Below are 22825 nucleotides of genomic sequence, written 5' to 3' on the forward strand. Positions count from 1 at the left end.
CCCAAGGTCACCTTATAAAGATAGCAACAAAAAAGTAAATAAAATAAATATACATTACAGAAACATTAATTACAAAACAAATCAACAAAGTTAGACAGAGTATCAAACACACCCAGTGCGTTTCGGGGAGAAAGAACCTCCTCCTTCTTCAGGGCTAGAGCAGTCGATGTTAATGAAACCATACCAAGATGTACTAGGGGAACCATGTTAAAAGATACATTTTGGTAGTTCATTGATGCTTCCTGTCAGTGTGAAACTGCTTACCCATACGATGTACGAGCAGACAGCTTATACTGGCAGTCTGCTAGGAGACATGCTGCTGATCAAGCTTTCCAGACTCGTAAAATAAAAAATAGTACTGCTCATTCTTTTGACCTGCAAAAAAAAGTATATTTATTATTTTTTGTTAAAAGGTGAACTTATCCTTTAAGACTAATGTCTTATGACCGCACTAAAGCAGCCAGCTGCCCAGACATTTCCAAATGTTGAGCTGGCACCAATGTTGACCTCTAGAGAATAAGAATTAGCCAACCTCTCCAGAGCACATTATGAGAGATACCTTGTGCTCCATACACTGAGCAGCAGATTGTCCAGGTACCTCAGAATAGGCACTATTAGTAACAAAGAATAATATGGTGGCTCTCAGATCCAACCACCTGTAGGTGGCACATAACCCTAGGAGTATGGAATAATATGGTCGCTTTCAAGTCCAAAGACCTGTAGGTGGCACATAACCCTAGGACTATGGAATAATATGGTGGCTTTCAAGTCTAACCACCTGTAAGTGGCACATAACCCAAGGAGGTTCATGGAATAATACGGTGGTTCTCAGGTCCAATCACCTGTAGGTGGCTCATAACCCTATGAGTAAGGAATAATATGGTGGCTCTGTGTCCTGTGATGTATAATAAACAAATACAGTTTTGTGTTGCCTCCCCAGCATGTGTGTAAACATCACAAAGGAAACTTGTGTTCTATTTTAAATTCCTGCATCAATAATCGACTGAGATATTTTGTCCTGTGCAATAACCAGAAGCTTGCATGGATCGATGTCTGGAAACCAGCTGTAAGTATCAGTTTACTCATTGTTTTATTTTCAGTCACTGAAGCATTTTTGCAAGAAAATTTGTGGTTGTCAGAAAGTCCCCTCCATTTGCCTTCAGCCTGAATTTCATATAATTACTTGCAAACAGATTTAGTAGGACTACTGTTTCCTTGTCACTTGTCTAGAGAATAATGCTTCCAATCTATAAATAAAAGGTTCAGAACTTTCATCTGCTTGTTGAGTCACATTTAGTTGTGTGGTGAAGTATGAACAAAAATGAATGACCTTTTCTAAATAAATAAAATAATTATTTTAAAATTATGTACATGCATTATACAGCCTTAGACTGACTGAGATCCAGATACTAAGCATTTACAAAGAGGCCACTATGAGCAAGTGTGAAGGCCTCACCCAGATACATGTCACTTGTGGACAATGGCATACATGGTTAAATACATTTAACTGCTTCTGCCTGGCCTATTGTAAAATGACAGCAAGCAGTGCGATCTGTGACTCGCTGTGTCTACTTATGATCTCTTACGAACGGGATTGAAATAAAGTAGAATAATTATGAAACATTTTTGTGAATTTGTTTTTATTTTCCTTTCCAGCCATTAGGTGGAGCTCCTTAACATGAGTTTTACCTGTTTACTTTTAGATGTTCTATTGAAAAAAATCTGTTGTTTACAGAGTTCAATAGCTTAGGCTGACATTTACACATACAGCTACATGACCAAGCCTTTCCCTTCCACCCATTGCCCTCCCTGTCTGTTTAGTATATATGGGAACTGTAAAGCGTTTCATTATGAAAGGTTGTGATTCTGCTTTGGAAAGGCATTATTATGTCACAATTAGTGATGGGCCGAACACCCCCCTGTTCAGTTCATGGTTGTACATTTGAACATAATGAAAGTTGAAACACGAACTTTGAATCGGGACAATTCACAAGCGGTATTTTACTGCCACTGAGTATGCGATAAGATACCACACAGATACTAAAATATCGCAATAGTTATATTATTAAGTCATGCGGTATTTTAGTAGTGAAAACATTAATGTTTCAGCTGTCAATTAAAAAAATCTGCAAAATTAAAAACAAATGGCGTGGGGTCCCCCACAATATCCATACTGGACCCTATCTGAGTATGCAGTCCAGCAGGTAAGGAAAGGGGGGAAGCGCCTTCCCCCTCCTGAACCATACCAGGCCACATGCCCTTCCCCACAGGGCCTCTTCCCTACAACCGTGGTCGGTGGTTGTGGAGGTCTGCGGGCTTATCAGATTCTGGAATCCCCCTTTAACAAGGGGGCCCCCAGATTCCGAACCCCCATGTGAATGAGTATGGGGTACATGATACTACTACCCATTCACAAAAAAAAAAAAGATTAGTGTAAAAAATTACAGAAGACAGCCTTTGACAAGTCCTTTATTAAAAACAAAAATATAAAAAAGTCCCCTAAAGTAGATCCAACGTCAATCACGATGCCCGCCGAACATGAACGGATGATGTTCAAGCCCAACATTAGTCATAATTTAACTGTGGATACTGACATAAATTTGTAAAATATTTCTTTACATCCCTCTTGCAGTGTGGTAGATACCGCAACATTGACAGAAGCAAACTGAAATATACAAACTTTGGCCGTGGACAGCGCAAAAGGACAGGAAGATGGTGCGTTGGCCTAAATGCAGCAAGGAAGTACCAAATTGACTACTACTGAGATCAACAACTGGTCTCCATCTAAACTAAATCTCAGCAAGGAGTTCTCTAGAGTGACAACTGTATTGAGCAGTGTTGGTATCCCAAGACAGGGAGTGTTAGAACTGTATAGCACTGTGTTAGGACTAAATAATGCCTCCCTCTCTTCTCCATAGTAGACAGGGTGCTTTGTAGTCTACTGAGATAGCAGGGAGCAATGTTAACTGATAACAGTCTATAGGTAGAGATTACAGGAAATTATTAGATTACAAGATTTCTTGCTTGATGAACAAATTTTTTTGCACTTGTTGACAGGGTATAATAAAATATTTTCAATTACATATTTAACTGATCAGGTTCAAGCAGATTAAATACCTTTTATTGTTAATGTTTACATATACATTAATAAAAATTAATAGATTTGTAAAAAAAAAAATAATAAAAAGCTTTTGCTGCAAAGTTCACATTCATTCCAGAGTTGCCTTTCCAATAATTAGTTTATGCCACTAGTTGTCAGCAGCCGGTCTCTCAAGTTTCTTCAAAGTGAGATGCAGGTGTAAGGCTAGGATCACATTAGCCTGCACGCTGTGGGCTAGTTGGGGGTGTGGAAATCGATGCAATCCCCCCACTCCCACAGCCGCATCACATTTCTCTTGAGAGATGCTGGGGGGTGCCATTCATTACAAATGACAACCCCAACGCATCTTGTGATGGACTGCTTGGTGCTCCGCTTGAGTGCTTCCTTATCACTGGGACACGGGAACAAGGTATTATAGCTGAGTCAATTACTAAACAACACTAGCTTAGGTGCAACTGCAACCATTTATTGAAAAAAAGGTTTTTATACACTTCAGAAATAGGGGCAGTCCCCACATGAACAATAAAAACAAATATTATACATCGGGATAAACATCCCACACTAGCTAAGAGCTTGATCCTAAACACTGCAAATGGAAAACAGTTAAATCTTCAGTACATCTAAAGAACAACCAACAGCGATCTAATTAAACAGTAAGCTAATCAACAGCCAAAACACCCAGGCCAGCCAGGAGCCCACTCCAGACAGCTCGACATCTCCAACCCTGAATACACAAAGTAGAGTACACATGCTGTCTTTCAGGTGACTGGTCCCCACCTGTGCAATCTGTCCATCATGAGTCCAAACTCATGAAATATAGCAACGTCTGAAAAAGTGGAATTCATTTATCTCCATAGATTTCTTGAGGGAGATTGTTGATAAATATTTCTGTCCCAAGTGGAGGAGCTTCTCCAACCCAGTGTGCAGGAGGGTCCGTATTTCCTCTGACCATTAACCTGAACTAGATTATTATTACACCTTTCCATCTATTCCATAAGGGAAGCCTCGCTCTCATCACATTATTATCCATCATTAGAGAATGATCTGCTCTCTCCATGGGATCAGAGGCTGGACTGAGCTCTTTCCATGCTCTGACTGGGAGAAGCAGACAAAATGCCCAGTCTCCTTCATGGGTCATAATCAATGGGTAGAAGGCTAAGCCCTAGTCCCCTCCAAAAGTCCTGTCCCGGTTGGGTCTGTCAGACATCTCATCCCGCAGCACGATCAGGAACTGCACGGAAACCACATGGTTAAAAAGACCATGTGTTTTCCGTGCTGATGTGTTTTGGAAAAGATGCAGGCAGCTTTGCCCTGAATGAAACACGGGCACAGCAACCCATTCAAATGAATGGGCTGCTGTTCCCACGCAAACACAGGCCACTTGGCCCGCACTAAGACTTAATTCAGACTTGAGTGTTTTGTAACTTGAAGCTCCAAAAAAGCTCAAGCTTAAAAATTCAATTGTTCTCTATGGTGCCTGTTCACACCTTATCAGGCAAACAGGCACCATAGAGAACAATTGATTTTTTTTTAAGTTTGAGATTTTTTGGAGCTTCGAGTTTCAAGCTACAAAACGCTCAAGTGTGAATGCAGCCTCATATGAACCAATGTTAAAAGAGCCCTCTGAAGAATTTAGATTTACAAATACCCATTCCTAACAGATTCTCCATAGAAATATTTTTTTAACGGAGCTCCTGTTCAAAAAATCTGTCTTGTTTTCTTTCCTTCCTCAGCTGGAAAATGGATTTCGGTCAGTTGCCGGAATAAAATGCCTTATATATGCAGAATATAAACCTTTGTACTGTATGCCTCATCGAGTTTGGACCCAATCTGCCTTCATATTCCTCACCTCCATGGACGTAATCTGCCTTATATATGCAGACTAGAAACCTTCATACTGTATATCTCGCCATATTTGGACCCAATCTTCCTTTTTGCACCCCTTCTGTTTCCTGCCTCTAACTGCTACATGCAATTCCCTTCATACAATTATATTAAATGGCAGGCAATGGAAAATATTGGGACTACTGTTATTTCTTCATGGAAAACCATCCATTGATTATAGGGTGATGCTGTTTAAAGTTAAAATGTCTACTAGGATGGCTGAGTTCATTCTCCATGGTCCCTCTGTGTGTAGGAACGTAGTCACCAGGGGCGGACTGACAACTCATGGGGCCCCCGGGCAATAGGGGATCATGGGGCCCCTGTGTCCTTGCCCAAACTCACAAAAGCCTATGAAAAAGCTACCAGGGGCATCTCATGGGGTCCCCTGCCCGAGTTTCCAAATGGTCAGTCCGCCCCTGGTAGTCTGCCTTTCTTGCTCACTCCTGAGATGGACTAGTAGATTATGGTATTTGTAGTGTACATAGAGCAATGACTGCAAATTACAATACCTCGAGTCCCTCCCAAGGTTTTCTCTGTATCCATTTACAAAACAATTAAAAACTAAAAAAAAAAAAAAGACTTTGAAACATAAATTGGCAATTTGAAGAGCCACTGAGACTAGTACATATGAAACATTGGTTACTAGAGACTTTGAACAACACCGTTTTCCGATTTTATGCTACATGATTCCCAAATTACGGACAGGTAGATGCTTATAGTCATTGAGGAATGCCTTAATTGCTATATCCCCATCCTATATCAGTTTTACTGCTACAGGATGGCTCTCCTGAGCAAAATCATGTATATACAGTTGCAAGAAAAAGTATGTGAACCCCTTGGGATTACGTGGAGTTTTGCATGAATTGGGCATAAAATGTGCTCTGAATTCTTGTTTAATGTTTTCCTTATTGTAGATGTGTCAACAAAAATGTTAGCATGTGCCAGAGATTTCTGTAGGTCTTTAGCTGACACTCTGGGATTCTTCTTTACCTCATGCAGCATTCTGCGCTGTGCTCTTGCAGTCATTTTTACAGGACGACCACGCCTAGGGAGAGTAGCAACAGTGCTAAACTTTCTCCATTTGTAGACAGTCTGTCTTACCGTGGACACATGAACATCAAAGCTTTTGGAGATACTTTTGTAACCCTTTCCAGCTTCATGCAAGTCAACAATTCTTGATCGTAGGTCTTCTGAGAGCTCTTTTATGCGAGGCATGATTCACATCAGACAGTGCTTCTTGAAACCAGTAAACCCAAAACAGGTGTGTGTTTTTTAAGGACAGGACAGCTGTCAGCAACACATCCAATATCATCACACTGATTGAAGTCAAGGTTGGCTCACTCCTGGCTCCAATTAGCTCTGGGAGAAGTCATTAAGCTAGGGCCTCACATACTTTTTCCTCCCTGCACTGTGAATGTTTACATGTTATGTGCAATTAAACCATGGCAACATCTAATGTTTGTGTAGTATTATGTTCAGCAGACTGTGTTCTTCTATTGTTGTGACTTAGATGACATTCAGAGCACATTTTATGCCCAATTCATGCAAAACTCCACGTAATCCCAAGGGGTTCACATACTTTTTCTTGCAACTGTATACGTGATTTTGCACTTCCGCCTCACGGTGGGGGGGCACTCTCACACCACCGGTGTATCACTTCTGCTGTGAACTGTCACAGCAGAAGCCAGCAATCACAGATTGTTGGGCATGGAGGAAAAACAGAGCTGTACCACAGCTCTGTTGTGACAGGAGGGAGTGATAGATCATGTGTTCCTGCAGAGCTGAGAACACGATCCATCACTTCCTCTTGTTCCAACACCACCTAGTGTACACAAAACACATAGCTAGGCCCACATTGAACTTTTTGATCACCCTAGATGTTAACCCCTTCCTAACCAGTGTCAATAGTACAGTGATTAGTGTATATTTTTAGCACTGATCACTATATTAGTGTCACTGGTTCCCAGAAAGTGTCAGTTAGTTTAAAAATGTCCACTGCAATATTGCAGTTCCAGTGTAAGTCGCTGATCACTGCCATTACTAGTATAAATTACAAAATAAAAATTCCAGTATCAGTCCCATAGTTTGTAGACACTATAACTTTTGGGCAAACAAATTATTACATGCATACTGGGATTTTTTTTACCAAAAATATGTAGCAGAATACTATTTGACCTATATTTATGAAGACATTTGATTTTTTTATATTGAATATGTTTTGTGGTAGAAAATATAAACAAAAATACACTGACAATTTTGAAATATAAAAAAATATTTTTAACGCAAAAAGTAAAAAACTCAGAGGTGATCAAATACCACCAAAAGTAAGCTCTATTTGTAGAAAAAAAAGTCATAAATTTAATTTGTGTACAGTGTTGCATGATCACTCAATTGTCAGTTAAAATAACACAGTGCTACATCGCAAAAAAAGGCCTGGTCAGGAAGGGGGGTAAATCTTCCAGAGGGCAAGTCATATTAGCGATATTAAAGGCATGATAGTGGTAAGTGATAGTAAAGACTTGTTTTTTTTAAATAACCAACATGTTATACTTACCTGCTCTGTGCAGTGATTTTGCACAGATCAGAGTCAATCCTCCTCTCCTCGGGTCCCCCACCAGTGCTTCTGGCTCCTCTACCCTGAGCAAAGCCCCCATAGTAAGCAGCTTGCTATGGGGGCACTGGTACATGTTTGCTCCCAAGTCCCACTCTCTGCATCAATAAGACACAGTAGAGCTGGACTTGGCCCTTCCTCTCTCCCTCTGACACAGCAGAACGGGACTCAGCACCGTCCCTGCTTCCTCCTCACAGGCTGTGATTGACAGCAGCATGTGCCAATAAGGAGAGGGAGACCCGGGAAAGCCCAGTCTCCTGTGCACATCGCTGGACCAAGATCGGGCTCAGGTGAGTATTTGGGGAGGCTGCTGCACACAGAAGGTTTTTTTACCTTCATGAATAGAATGCATGGAGGTACACAACCTTAAGCCTTTAGAACCACTTTGTGGATGAATAGGCACTACGTAGAGACTATATGGTTTCTTTGTAAGGTCGTGTCCTGGTTTTGTGCCTTCTTGTGTATTAATAGAATGAAAAAGCAAGTGTTAGACCGCGGTCCACGGACTTTATAGGCACCACACCAAAATGATCCTAAAATTACACAATCTTTATTAATCAACAATTAAAATAAATTTACAATAGAACATTGTAGCATCCTGCACACTTATGTCTATTAAGGTGGTGGCCATATACTTTGAAAGAAGTACGCAATATCCAAATGATAATATAGATAAGATTTTCCAAAGATTGCCACCATTCATTCACATAAGGCTTTGACATGTTTCACGTTTGTTGCTTCATTAGGAGCAAGAGGTGCATAAGTTGGACTGCTACCTAAAGAATAAAATGCAAAACAGAAATAGTAGTGCAAGTGTACCAAATATCATGCATACAAATATACATATGAACCTACTGTAAATCGGATTCCATCAATGTCATTGAACTTACAAAAAAGATACGACCAGAAGGTCAGAAAACCCCATGGGACTTTGAGGGCAGAGAAGTATAAGACATGCAATATGTTAAAAGACCAATAATCATTCTTTGAATAAATGTATACCCTTCTCCTTTACACCCCTCAAAAAGTCATACTTTCTCCCTAAAAAGTGCAATATTATATATAAACCTTTTTGTGATATATTACAATAAAATAAACTAAATTAAAACATAAAGTGTTCAAAAAATCACAAAAGTCCAAAAACCAAAAAGTGTCCAAAAAGTGTCCCAAAAAAAATGTCCAAAAAAAAGTCCAAACAATGTCCAAAAAATCCCAAATTTTCAAACTTTTTCATCAAATAAAAGGATTGACTCCTATTCCATCCAGTAAGAACCTCAAAATAAAGATACAAAATCTAGTGCATTACCATAGTAAAATAAAGTAATCACCCAGTGCAACTCTCAATATCGTGCAAAAAGTCTGATGTCTGACGAAGTCCGGAAGTGACGAAACGCGTTAGTGAGTGACGTCAAGACGCACGCACAAAGACCAGAAGTGTTGCCGTGGCCATTTTGTTGGTTATCCACACATGGTTTTCTACATTGTTTGGTGGAAATCGCCTAGAGCCATGTCTGGAGCTAAAATATCTATGTTTAAATGTAAGTGATTAATAAATCTATCCCTATGCTTTGAAATATCAGTCCTGAGACCATTATTATCTTTCTGAGGACCTTGGAAAAATGCCTTTGAAGAGAGTATGGAGGATTTATGATCCATAGTATTGTCAAAGCTTTTCAATACTCACAGAGGGTAATAGTATTTAGTACTATTGTGTGCTGGTTGATGGTGTGCACAGAGTTGTAGTGATCACTGAGTGCTCACAGCTGATTTGTGTTTATGCGCACTATAAGAAAAGGTTTTTGATTTGAATAATTTATTCATTTATTATATAAATATATATATACTTTTTCCACGATATTGAGAGTTGCACTGGGTGATTACTTTATTCTACTATGGTAATGCACTAGATTTTGTATCTTTTATTTTGAGGTTCTTACTGGATGGAATAGGAGTCAATCCTTTTATTTGATGAAAAAGTTTGAAAATTTGGGATTTTTTGGACATTGTTTGGACTTTTTTTGGACATTTTTTTGGGACACTTTTTGGACACTTTTTGGTTTTTGGACTTTTGTGATTTTTTGAACACTTTATGTTTTAATTTAGTTTATTTTATTGTAATATATCACAAAAAGGTTTATATATAATAATCAATCTTTATTCATAACCCAAAGAGTCCTGACCTCAATCCGATTGAAATGCTGTTGCATGACCTTAAGAGAACGATTCACACCAGACATCCCAAGAATATTGCTACACTGAAACAGTTTTGTGAAGAGGAGTGGTCCAAAATTACTCCAGATAGCTGTGCAGGTCTGATCTGCAACTACAGGAAACGTTTGGTTGAGGTTATCGCTGCCAAAGGGGGGTCGACCAGTTATTAAGTCCAAAGGTTCACATACTTTTTCCTCCCTGCACTGTGAATGTTTACATGTTATGTGCAATTAAACCATGGCAACATCTAATGTTTGTGTAGTATTATGTTCAGCAGACTGTGTTCTTCTATTGTTGTGACTTAGATGACGTTTAGAGCACATTTTATGCCCAATTCATGCAAAACTCCACGTAATCCCAAGGGGTTCACATACTTTTTCTTGCAACTGTATGTATCTATGTCCTGAGTATAGCAATGAAAAACAGCTATGTTAAAATAGATAGCATCTGACCTGGTCACAAAAGTTTATCGATCACCATGAATGTATGCCCAGCAGGGAAGTCAAAAAGTTCATGACTAAATGGTAGTGTCAGGGATCCCGGGCGCTCGGCGGTGCGCGCATGCGCAGATTGCCAATCCGTCCGAGCCGGCGAGCACAGAGTCCTCGGCGATCGCGGGGCCGCCGCGCATGCGCACTAGCGATCGCGGCCGCACCAACGGGAGAACAGGGCGCTCTATTTAAACCTGCCCTGTGCATCTCCAAGTTGCCGCAAGGTCTTGTTCCTGTTCCTGTAGTACGTTTCCTTGTTGCCAAACTCTGCCTGTTCTGACTTATGCTGACCCTCGCCTGCTCTGACCCCGGCTCGTCCCTGACCATCCTTCTGCCTGTAGTTTCTGTTATTTTGGACCCTCTGTTATTGAACCCGGCGTGTGACCTGACTACTCTTTGCCTGCTGCTTGGTACCGCACCTGTCCCCACTGTTACCGACCCGGCTAGTCTGACCTCGCTCACTCCTAGCAGTCATCCATCCATCCCGCTCGGATCGGGACCTGTCATCCCCTTCACAGCAGGCTCATCCCGGGCACACACCCTCAGCGGGACCCCTCTACCACCGACGGGGGTTCCCAGGGGCGCGACCTGGTTCCAGTCTTGCACCAAGTCCATCCCCACCATCAAGGGCTCTGGTGAAAAGGCAGACTGGGACTTAGACTCCGCGTCCTGGGAAATCCCGTGCTGTGGACCACTAGAGATCCCGTTGGGCGGAGCCTGGCAGGTAGATATATATGGGTAAAGAGAGGAAGATGGTCCTCAAAAATGGTCAATGGTGTCCCTAGAACAGGGAATGCACACCCACTGCACAGGTGCATCGCAGTGTGACATGCAACCCAGGATCCACTGACATGGCGGTGTGTGGCGTCATCGCATAAGACCGGTGTGCAATGACATCATGCATTGCCATGCCTCTGGTGTGTGCATGATGGCCGCTGTGCCAGAAACCAGAGCATAATGACACAGGGAGCCCACAGTGAAGGCCAAAAACATCCCCAGTCAAAATATCAAGCAATACCTATAACCCGGTAATATATACTAATTAAGGGGGGAAGGGATAGTGAAAGGAAAGGGGAAAAAGAGGAAGGGGTTGGGAGAATGGTTTTTCCCCTGAGGTAGAAGGTTTTACAATGGGTCATCCAGCTATACTTGCTTGACCCCTAGGGGCCTGTGGGAGTACTGGTTGCCTATATATAGCACCCAATGGTGGGACAAGGTCATCCAGTGCTCAGAGCGAACATGGGAAACTATGTCCCTCCCTTGGCACCCAACCATTGCACAACCATTGCAGAGGCCTTTTATCAACCCCAAAGGGACAGGGCCTTTATGGCATGCACCAAACTGTTTGTAATGAAGTATCCATGTTTGTGTTGCACTGCAGGTTATTGAAAACTTTAAAATTGGTGCACAAATATGGAACTAACTGTGCAAAGAAAAACAATGTCCCTCAGTCAAGGTTGTCACTAAAAAAAAAAAAAGCCCAGTGTTGTGCTGGACTGAAAAAATGTCCTTGAGGCAGTAGTGTCCCTGAAAGGAAAAATGTTCCTGAGTTGGTGTGTTAATGAGAAGAAAACATGTCCCTGCAGTGCAATATCGTTCTCCTCCAATTGTTTCCCCCACTGGGCACTATTGTTTTCCCCCCATCCCCCCAGGGCCCTATTGTTTTCCCCATCCCCCACTGTCACTATTGTCCCCCCTCCCGGGCCCTATTGTTTTCCTCCATCCTCCACTGTCACTATTGCTCCTCCCTCCTGGGCCCTATTGTTTTCCCCAGTTCACCACTGGGCACTATTGTTTCCCTCATCCCCCACTGGGCACTTTTGTTTTTCTCATCCCCCTCTGGGTACTATTGTTTCCCCTATTCCCCACTGGACACTATTGTCCCCCCCCCCCCAACTCCAAATGGGCACAAGTGTTCCCCTTGCTAAGCCCTTATTGTTCCCATCGCCACCCGCTTTTCCTTCCACTGACAACTAAATTTTTTTCTCCCACTTAACGACAATCAGCACTAACAAATGACTGACACTGGACATTTTTCTTTCCCATCACACCAAGATTTTTTTCTTTTTCTTACCCCTGATCACTAACACTGGGCATTTATTTCTCCCTCCAAGACCGGGCCCTTTTTTTCTTCCCAGGAACCACTAACTTAACGACAACATCCCTCACTCTCTCTGACCACAGGCCTGATATATATATATATATATATATATATATATATATATACACACACACCAAAAGAAAGCTCTATCTGTCTAAGTAAAAAAGAATATAAAACAAATATTTGGTACAGTGCTGCTTAATGGAGTAATTTTCAGTTCACCTATCAGAGCGCTGACAAATGGCAAAGGTAATGAAGGGCTGATACACACGTTTAATATATGAAATTGATACATTTGACTGAAATTAGCCAAAAATGAGAACTCAACCAGTCACTTTAAACGGCTGTACTTGGGTAATAACCAACAGCAAGGATTTTGGAGATTATCTGCCTTGATCTTTGCATAACAAATTGCCTTATTTGTGGTGTGAGCACCAGACAAACCACAACTACTGAACCCAAGATATAAGAGAGTGATATGAGGTCTCTGAGAAGGAAGGAAGAATCATAAAGAAAAACTCTGAAGCCTGAAGACACAAGAGCTTCCAGACTCTTAAGGTAAAATGATAACAGCACTTACCTTACTCCGTAAAGTTACAGCTCGCGGAGAACCTTCACCTCTTCAAAGTATTTCTTCATTTTCATCGATATTTTGCCCTCATCTGCTTCCTAGGCTTCTTTGTCATCAGCACTATCCAAGCTTCTTACTCTTACCCCTTCTTTCTTTTATTTCCTGATACAACTGTATTTGTGACCACCTTTGATGACTGTTTCACATGACCCAACCATTGGAGATTGATTTTAAGTTGACCAAATTTATAGATATACCAAAATTTTGTAATGTTATGGGTTACCTTATTATTAGCTTGCATAGGGGAGCCATTCAGAATAAATGGCAGCCCTGTGCATCTCTCAAGAGCAGCGCAATTCAGCTGCAGGTAATTGCGGGTGCTGGATTAGGTGCCATTCCTGCACCCACAACCAGCCTGCAAGCTAGTGTGAACCCGGGGTAGTTCGTATAACTTAACAGTTGTGAATGATATATGTAGGATAGTGCAGTTTATTGCTGTCTGTGTCCCCATCGGGGACATTTACCATACAGAAAGTCATGAGAAATACAACATTTTAGATATGTGACCAGAAGAAGAGGTGGCGGATAGTCTTCCAATGTTCAGGTGACAACTGTTCCCCTCACTCTAATATTAAACTTATCTGTAGTACTTTGAACCTACAGTTGCAAGAAAAAGTATGTGAACCCCTTGGGATTACATGGAGTTTTGCATGAATTGGGCATAAAATGTGCTCTGAATGTCATCTAAGTCACAACAATAGAAGAACACAGTCTGCTGAACATAATACTACACAAACATTAGATGTTGCCATGGTTTAATTGCACATAACATGTAAACATTCACAGTGCAGGGAGAAAAAAGTATGTGAACCTTTGGACTTAATAACTGGTTGACGCTCCTTTTGGCACCAATAACCTCAACCAAACGTTTCCTGTAGTTGCAGATCAGACCTGCGTTGTGCAGGAGTAATTTTGGACCACTCCTCTTCACAAAACTGTTTTAGTTTGGTTAGTCTGGTGTGAATTGCTCTCTTAAGGTCATGCCACAGCATTTCAATCGGGTTGAGGTCAGGACTCAGACTGGGCCACTCCAGAAGGTGTATTCTGTGCTGTTGCAGCCATTGTTTTGTTGAATTACTTGTATGCTTTGGGTCATTGTCCTGTTGCATCACCCATCCTCTGCGGAGCTTCAGTTGGCGGACAGATGGTTGTACGTTTTCCTGCAAAATGTCTTGATAAACTCTGGAATTCATTTTCCTATCAATGACAACAATCCGTCCAGGCCCTGAGGCAGCAAGGCAGCCCCAAACCATGATGCTCCCTCCGCCATGTTTTACAGTGGGGATGAGGTTTTGATGTTGCTGTGCTGTGCCTTTTTTTTCTCCACATATAGTGTTGTGTGTTCTTCCCAAACAACTCAATCTTAGTTTCATCTGTCCACATTATATTTTGCCAGTAGTGCTGTGGAACATCCAGGTGCTCTTTTGCAAACTTCAAACGTGCTGCTATATTCTTTTTGGACATCAATGGCTTCCTCTGTGGTGTCCTCCCATGTACTCCATTCTTGTTTAATGTTTTCCTTATTGTAGATGTGTCAACAAAAATGTTAGCATGTGCCAGAGATTTCTGTAGGTCTTTAGCTGACACTCTGGGATTCTTCATTACTTCATGCAGCATTCTGCGCTGTGCTCTTGCAGTCATTTTTACAGGATGACCACGCCTAGGGAGAGTAGCAACAGTGCTAAACTTTCTCCATTTGTAGACAGTCTGTCTTACCGTTTACACATGAACATCAAGGCTTTTGGAGATACTTTTGTAACCCTTTCCAGCTTCATGCAAGTCAACAATTCTTGATCGTAGGTCTTCTGAAAGCTCTTTTATGCGAGGCATGGTTCACATCAGACAGTGCTTCTTGAAACCAGTAAACCCAAAACAGGTGTGTGTTTTTTAAGGGCAGGACAGCTGTCAGCAGCACATCCAATATCATCACACTGATTGGAGTCAAGGTTGGCTCACTCCTGGCTCCAATTAGCTCTGGGAGAAGTCATTAAGCTAGGGCCTCACATACTTTTTCCTCCCTGCACTGTGAATGTTTACATGTTATGTGTAATTAAACCATGGCAACATCTAATGTTTGTGTAGTATTATGTTCAGCAGACTGTGTTCTTCTATTGTTGTGACTTAGATGATGTTCAGAGCACATTTTATGCCCAATTCATGCAAAACTCCACGTAATCCCAAGGGGTTCACATACTTTTTCTTGCAACTGTAATTTTTCCAGCTCACTGTCTTGCTAGAGAAGTGAATCATTTTCTGTCATCTTTTAATTATTGGTTCTGATTCCCACTGCAGCCTCCGCAAAAGTTCTAGACAAACTATCCCCTAATGATAACTACCTGCACTTTGCAAATCATGCCCCCATGAAAAAGTACTTGGACCTGCTGATTGACTGCTCAGGCAACAGGCACTGCATTGTGAATGTTGTATTTTCTTATATCCAGATGTTCTGGAATTTTCAAGGAGGCTGCAGATGAGAGCAGGGCTGTGAATCAGGGGGTACCACCAGTCCTCCTGTACAAAGCCCAGGCCAACAACGGTGCCCATGCAGCTGGGTGAATGTGGGCAGGGAGGGTGATCAGCACAGAGGGAGGGGCAAACACTGGATCTGATCCCCTGTATGGCTTTCTAAGCAGTCCCCTCCCGATGCACCTATCACCCTCCTAGTGCACCATATGTTTCCCCCTGCTGCCTAGGCCCCCTGTGTCTCAACCACTATGGGGCTGCCGGATTCTCTCCTTCCCACCGGCAGCTGCAAGCACACAATAGGATCCTTCAGGTTGGAGATATGTTACATTTTCCAGTCCCTTCTTTTCCTGAATGACCACTAAGTGATCGGTACCAGTCACTCACTGTGTTCATTCATAACTGAAGCTTAGCAAACTGTTTTTCTTTTGGGGGGGTTGTGTGTGTGTGTGGGGGGGGGCTGTGAGGTTGGCTGTATGGGGGCCCTATGGTTTCTAAGAGCAGTCCTAGATGAAAGTAAGGAAAGAATGTTTGGTCACCTGGAGGTGCTGGCATGGGGGAAGAAGAGAGTGTCTCTTCAACAAAACTTTGTTTTAAAATGACCCTGTCTGTCTATAAACCTCTTGATGCTCACCTTTAGCATTTCATGGCAGCTTCCTCTTCTGTGGCCATGATTAAAAAACACTCAGTGCTTCTCGGTATGGTGGTGAATGTGACCTCCTCTCAGTCTGTGTGGCCAATCTACAGGTCAGAGCATTGTAAAGATGGGGTGACATCTCTGCTCCATCTAAGCTTTGGCTTTTTGATGGCGGCTTTTGGTCTGGCATTTTTTGATGGCTGATAGCTAAAAAGAGTGGGAAATTTGAGTGGAGAGTGAAAAAGTTTTACTTTTGACTGCTGGTGCTTGTAGTTGTTTTATTTTCTTCTTTGGGTCTTACTAAAAGCTTTTACTTTTTTAAATCATGTTTTCTGTCACTTTTTAAATATATATTTTTTTTCTTTTACTTGTGTTCCTTCAGTCTGCTAATTAAGGGGAGAGGTTAATTGGTCTCAGGTGATACAGGTCCTATATAACTTGCTGTAGAGCTCACTCTGAGCTTGCTGTATTTTGCTTGCCAGATCTTTGACTAAGGCTGGCCATACATTATACAATTATCTGCAGATTTTCTGCCCAATTTCCTTTAGATTTACCTTCAACTATGTAGTGCAAGGGCCTGCCTAATTGGATACAACTGAAAGTGTTGTTTAGGTTTGTCCTCCTATTATATGGTTTTTGGTAAATCTAAACCAAAAATCTGCAGATAATTGTATAATGTATGGCCAGCCTAAGTGGAGTAAAAAACTGGAGTTGACAACAGGAGATAACGGGAGTCTACTAACCTATAAGTGACAACTGATATTTCTTATTAACATTGTAACTGGGATATGAGTGCTAGCAGGGTGGAAGGTTTTGTGCAGTGAACAGTGTGCTGCATGTATGCAGCAATGAAGCAATAACTCCAGGATGGATACCTCTGTGACAGATATGAGCGGGTTGCCCTTCTGGAATCTTGCATTAGAGGTCTGGAGGAGAAAGTTGCAACACTGGGCAGAACTGACAACCTTGAAAGGGGTCTTATGCTCCCTGAGCAGGTAACTAATGGGATTGATGTGGAGGGGTTAATCAGAATTATCAGGTAGGAAGATGAGGGAGTGGTAGGGGCTCACAGAAAAGGCTGGCCCTGGGTTTGTGCACCAAAACAGATTTGCCAAGTTGGGTGAAGATGTGGAGGTGGCAAGCTAAGTGGTGGCAGTCCTGGATGTCACTGCTATCTCTAACAGCCGGGAGGGCAGACCACCTGGGAGGGGTGGTGAGGGTAGTGCAGGAAGGCCTAGACAGCTTGTGGTAGTTGGGGATTCTATATCAGAAGACTGATAGAATAATTTGTCACCAGGACCACCTCAACCAAATGGTTTGCTGTTTCTCTGGTGCCAGGGTTCGGCATGTGGTGGATTGGGTTGATAAATTACTGGGAGGGGTTGGGCATGACCCAGCTGTCTTGGTTCATGTTGGAACCAATGACAGAATACATGGAAGGTGGAGGCTCCTTAAGAATCAATTTAAAGAACTAGGCTGCAAGTTGAAGGGAAGGACCTCCAAGGTGATATTCTCTGAAATATTACCTGTGCCATGCACAACTCAGGAAAGACGGGGAGATTAGAGAACTCAATGCATGGCTAAAGAACTGGTGTAAGCTGGAAGGATTTGGGTTTCTAGAGAACTGGGCTGACTTTTCATTGGGGTGCAACCTATATGCTAGAGATGGTTTGCACCTAAATGGAAGAGGGTCTTCTGTGCTAGGGGAGAGGTTTATGGGAAGACTAGAGGAGAATTTAAACTAGGACCGAGGGGGGAGGGAGAATTAGATTATAACGGGGTAGACAGATCAGACAGGGGTCAGTACTTATTGGTGGGTGGAATGGGGAAAGATGGGGGGAAGGCTATGGCAATTTATGTGATGAGGCTAAAGCATTGTGGGTGGAACTGCACATGGGGGTGCGTACTATAAAGGTAAGCATTGGAGTTTGTTATAGGCCTCCCAGTGTTAATGAGGAGGTGGAGACTCAGCTCCTTGCAAAGACTGAAAAAGCTGGGACAGTGATAATGGGGATTTTAACTACCCAGAAATTGACTGGAGTAATGGCACTGCAGAAACAGTTAAAGGGAAAACATTTTTAAGCCTACTACAGGACAATTTTTTGGTAAGCTCATAGAGTCCCCAACTAGGAATAATGCTCTGCTGGACCTAGTAATCTCAAACTATGCAGAGCTTATTACAAGTTCCATATAAAAGAACATCTGGGTAGCAGTGACCATAACATGACATCATTTATTGTTAGCTGTAAACAGCAAGCACATACGGGAAAAATTAAAACGCTCAATTTTAAGAGAGCTGGTCTCCAAAACTTAGACTGGGAGGGAATATTGGCATCAATAAACACAACACAGAAATGGGAGTTCTTCAAAAAGACTATGTAAACACACTGCAAAATATGTTCCCATGGGCAACAAGTTTAAAAGGCTAAAAATCAAACCTATGTGGTTTAGACCCAAAGTGAAGAAAGCTATAGATAATAAGAAAAGAGCTTTTATTAAATATAAAAATGAAGGCACGCTATAATTGTTTAAACACTACAAAGAATATAACCGAATATGCAAAAAGGAAATAAAGGCCGCAAAAAGTGAAAATGAACGATAGATTGCAAAAGATAGCAGGACCAACCCCAAATAATTCTTCAAATATATTATTAGTAAAAATCTCCAGTCTGAGCATGTAGACCCATTACAAAATAATCTAGAGTGGGTGATTGGGGACAAAGAGAAAGCAAATGTATGAAATCCCATGGGGAAGCTCTTGTCCATAATGGGCAAGGTATTGACACAGCTCCAGATGATACATATTGGCTCACAACTGATATGATCCAAAACTATTTAGACAGAACAAAGATGAATAAAGCACTTGGACCAGATGGCATACACCCACAAGTCCTTAAAGAATTGAGCTCTGTCATTCCAAAGTCCTTGTTTCTCATTTTTAGAGACACTTTAATGAATGGCATAGTAGCACTGGATTGGCATAAGGCCAATGTGGTGCCAATATTTAAAAAGGGATCAAAATCTTTACCAAGTAATTATAGACCTGTTAGTGTAACTTTTATAGTTGGGAAGATACTGGAGAGTTTAATAAAATACCACATAGATGAGTTCTTGCTGGAAAAAAAATATTTTTAGCAACAGACAGCATGGATTCATGAAAGACAGAAGTTGTCAATAAAATCTGATTTCTTTTTATGAGGGGTGAGGAAAACCTTGGACAGAGGGGTGGCGGTGGACGTGGTATACTTGGACAGAGGGGTGGCGGTGGACGTGGTATACTTGGATTTTGCAAAAGCGTTTGACACAGTTCCCCACACAATACTAATGTGTAAGGTAAAGTTTACAGGCTTGGAAAAATCAGTATGTAAATGGGTAGAAAACTGGCTAAAAGATCGTATTCAGAGAGTAGTGGTTAACCACTTGAGCTCCTGAGGATTTACCCCCCTTAATGACCAGGCCTCTTTTTGCTACTCGGCGCTGCACTAATTCAACTGATAATTGCGCGGTCATGCAATGCTGCACCCAAACGAAATTTACGTCCTTTTTTCACACAAATAAAGCTTTTTTTCGGTGGTATTTGATCACCTGCGCTTTTTATTTTTCACGCTATAAACAGGAAAATACCAAAAATTTTGTAGAAAAACAATATTTTTTACTTTCAGCTATAAAAAATATATAGTAAACTCAAAGTTAGTTATAAATTTAGGCCAAAATGTATTCTGCTACATGTTTTTGGTAAAAAAAATCCCAATAAGTGTATATTGATTGCTTTGTGTGAAAGTTATAGCGTCTACAAACTATGGTATAGATACTGCAATTTACGACATTTTTTTGCTATACAGCACTGCGCTAGTTTAACGGACAATTGCGCGGTCATGCAATACGGTACATAAATGAAATTTATGTCCTTTTTTAACACAAATAGAGCTTTCTTTTGGTGGTATTTGATTACCTTTGCACTTTTTATTTTTGGTGCTATAACCAAAAATATTTTTTAAGAAATTTTTTTTTTTAAAAAAAAACAATATTTTCTCATTTCGGTCATAAAAAATATCCCCAAAAAAATGTAAATATCGTCATAAATTTAAGCCAAAATGTATTCTGCTACATGTTTTTGGTTAAAAAATTCCCAATAAGTGTATATTGATTTCTTTGTGTGAAAGTTATAGCGTCTACAAACTATGGTATAGATAATGGAATTTACACAGCTTTAACTTTCTGACTGCTTATCACATTTCTTGAGGTGCAAAAATACCAGGATAGTACAAACACCCTCAAATGACCCCTTTTCGGAAAGTAGACACCCTAAGCTATCTGCTGAGAGGCATATTGAGTCCATGGAAGATTTTTTTTTTTTCCGCAAGTTTCTGGAAAATGACAAAACTTTTTTTTTTTTTACACAAAGTTGTCATTTAAATGATTTACTCCCCCCCAAATTACCTCTTTCTGGAAAGTAGACACCCCAAGGAATTTAAAAAGAGGCATGGTGAGTATTTTGCAGATCTAATTTTTTTCTCACACGGTTTTGAAATCTAAAAAAAGAATAGAAAAAATATGTTTTTGTTTTTTTTCTTCATTTTCCAAAAACTTGTGGCAACAAATGAGATCTGCAAAATTCTTACCGTGCTTTTTATCAAATTCCTTGGGGTGTCTACTTTCCAAAAAGGGGTCATTTGGGGGTTAGGTGCTATCCTGGCATTTCACGGCCTCCAAAACTGTGATAGGTAGTCAGGAAGTGTAATGAGGAAATAAAGCCCTTTAAAAGCCTGAAGGTGCTTATTGGATTTTGGGGTCCTGTGCTTGGCTAGACTGCCTAAGTCTCTCACATATGGTACCCCCATACTCGGGAGAAGTAGCAAAATGTATTTTGGGGAGTAATTCCACATATACCCATGGCTTGTGTGAGCAGTAAATCACTTAAATGTTACAATTTTGTGTAAAAAAAAAAATATTTTTTTTGTGATTTTCCAAAAACTTGTGGTAAAAAAAAAATTCTTCTATTGATTCAACATGCCTCTCAGCAAATAGTTTGGGGTGTCTACTTTCCAAAAAGGGGTTGTTTTGGGGGGTGGGGGTGTTTTATGCCCAGCATTAGAAGTTTATGCCACACATCACTCACTCTTCTAACCACCTGAAGACCAAGCCTTTTCTGACACTTTTTGTTCACATGAAAAAAACCAGTATTAGTTGCTAGGAAATCAATTTAAACCCCCAAACATTATATATATTTTTTAAAGCAGACACCCTACTGAATAAAATGGTGGGTACTACACTTTTTTATGGCACATAGTATTTGTGCAGCGATTTTTCAAATGCAAATTTTAAAAAAAATATATACTTTTTTTACTTTTAATGCACAAAAACACAATATATTGGTCAATTATTTCATAAAATATAAAAGATAATGGTATGCCGAGTAAATAGATACCAAACATGACATGCTTTAAAACTGTGCATGCCCCGTGCAATGGCGACAATCTGCAAACATTTTTAATATCCATAGGCAACGCTTTAAAAGCCTTTAAAAGCTACCATTTTAGATTTACAGAGGAGGTCTAGTGTTAGAATTACTGCCCTTGATCTGACGTTCGTGGCAATACCTCACATGCATGGTTCAACCGCTGTTTACATACCGGCACAGGGTCAAGGCTTGTGCACACAGGTGTGAGCGCATGGGAGGGGCGATTTTTTTTTTTAGTTATTCTGATTCTTTTTTATTATTTTTACATTGTACCTTTCATTTTTTTTTTGCTTTGATCACTTCTAATGCTATAACAGGGAATGCAAATATCCCCTATAACTTCAATGGGCATTGACATATATTCTTTTTTGAGAAATCTGGGGTCTATCAGACTCTAGATATCTCCTCTGCCCTTACATTATCTAATCAAACCAAAATCGGTGTGATCAGATGCTTTCCCAATTTACAAATGGCGCTGTTTATATCCTGCGAAACTGAAGTGACAAAATGCTTGTATCTTCCGAATTCTTAGGCTATAGAGATGATTGGCACCATTTTGGTCTCCAATCAGCTCTATGGTCAGCTGGCAGAAACACCGGCTGCATTCTCAGGTTCCCCCGATGGCACGAGACTGCCTGAGAAGGCCATGGAAGGCAACGGGGGAGGGGGGGGCATCACCTCCCATTGCTTGTAAAAGCAATCCTGCAGCTAATTAGCCACTAGAATTTCTTTTACATGAAAGCTGATCGCCGGCTGAAAAAAACGATACCAGGATGATGCCTGCAGCTGTAGGCATCATCCTGGTATAACCATTCAAAGTCCAGTAATGTACCAGTACGTCGCTGGTCCTTGTTGGGTATATATACTATGTGGTTTTTTTTTGTATGCCGCCTGTGGACTGAATGACAAAAATGAGAAGAAATCTCTGCCAGAAAAAGTGTGTGGTATGCCCACCATTAGAATATACCGCCCTGCTTCCACCCACTTCTAATGGTGGGCACACATTAGGTCACACTTTGCCACAAGCGCCAGTTCCAAGATTGTACAAATGTCTAAATAGTGGCACGCTTGAATACAAAATTGTCCACATATAAGTGGTACCTCATATGGAAAAAGGATGACACCAAGTCCCAAACTATCTTGTCACTGCTCCCCATGTAGTCTTGGCATCCGGGCGGGCTCCATGTGACTATCTTTTCCCTCGTTAATCCGAAACTTATAAGTATAGCTTGTTG

At 41.1% G+C, this 22825-nt stretch overlaps 1 protein-coding gene across 2 annotated transcripts in view; it reads left to right on the forward strand.

The window, feature by feature from the left end:
* Positions 1-12824: 12824 nt before the first annotated feature.
* The window catches only part of LOC149452172 (bone marrow proteoglycan-like), a 42747-nt gene continuing 32746 nt past the window's right edge, over positions 12825-22825 (forward strand). For both annotated transcript variants that reach the window (XM_089689696.1, XM_089689697.1), the window contains exon 1: positions 12825-12956. The gene's annotated coding sequence lies outside the window, so the exon portion shown is untranslated. The remainder of the gene's footprint in view (positions 12957-22825) is intronic.

The sequence above is a fragment of the Staurois parvus genome, unplaced genomic scaffold, assembly GCF_062004578.1.
Source record: "Staurois parvus isolate SC_StPar_1 unplaced genomic scaffold, SC_StPar_1.0 ptg000493l, whole genome shotgun sequence".
Classification (NCBI taxonomy): Eukaryota; Metazoa; Chordata; class Amphibia; order Anura; family Ranidae; genus Staurois; species Staurois parvus.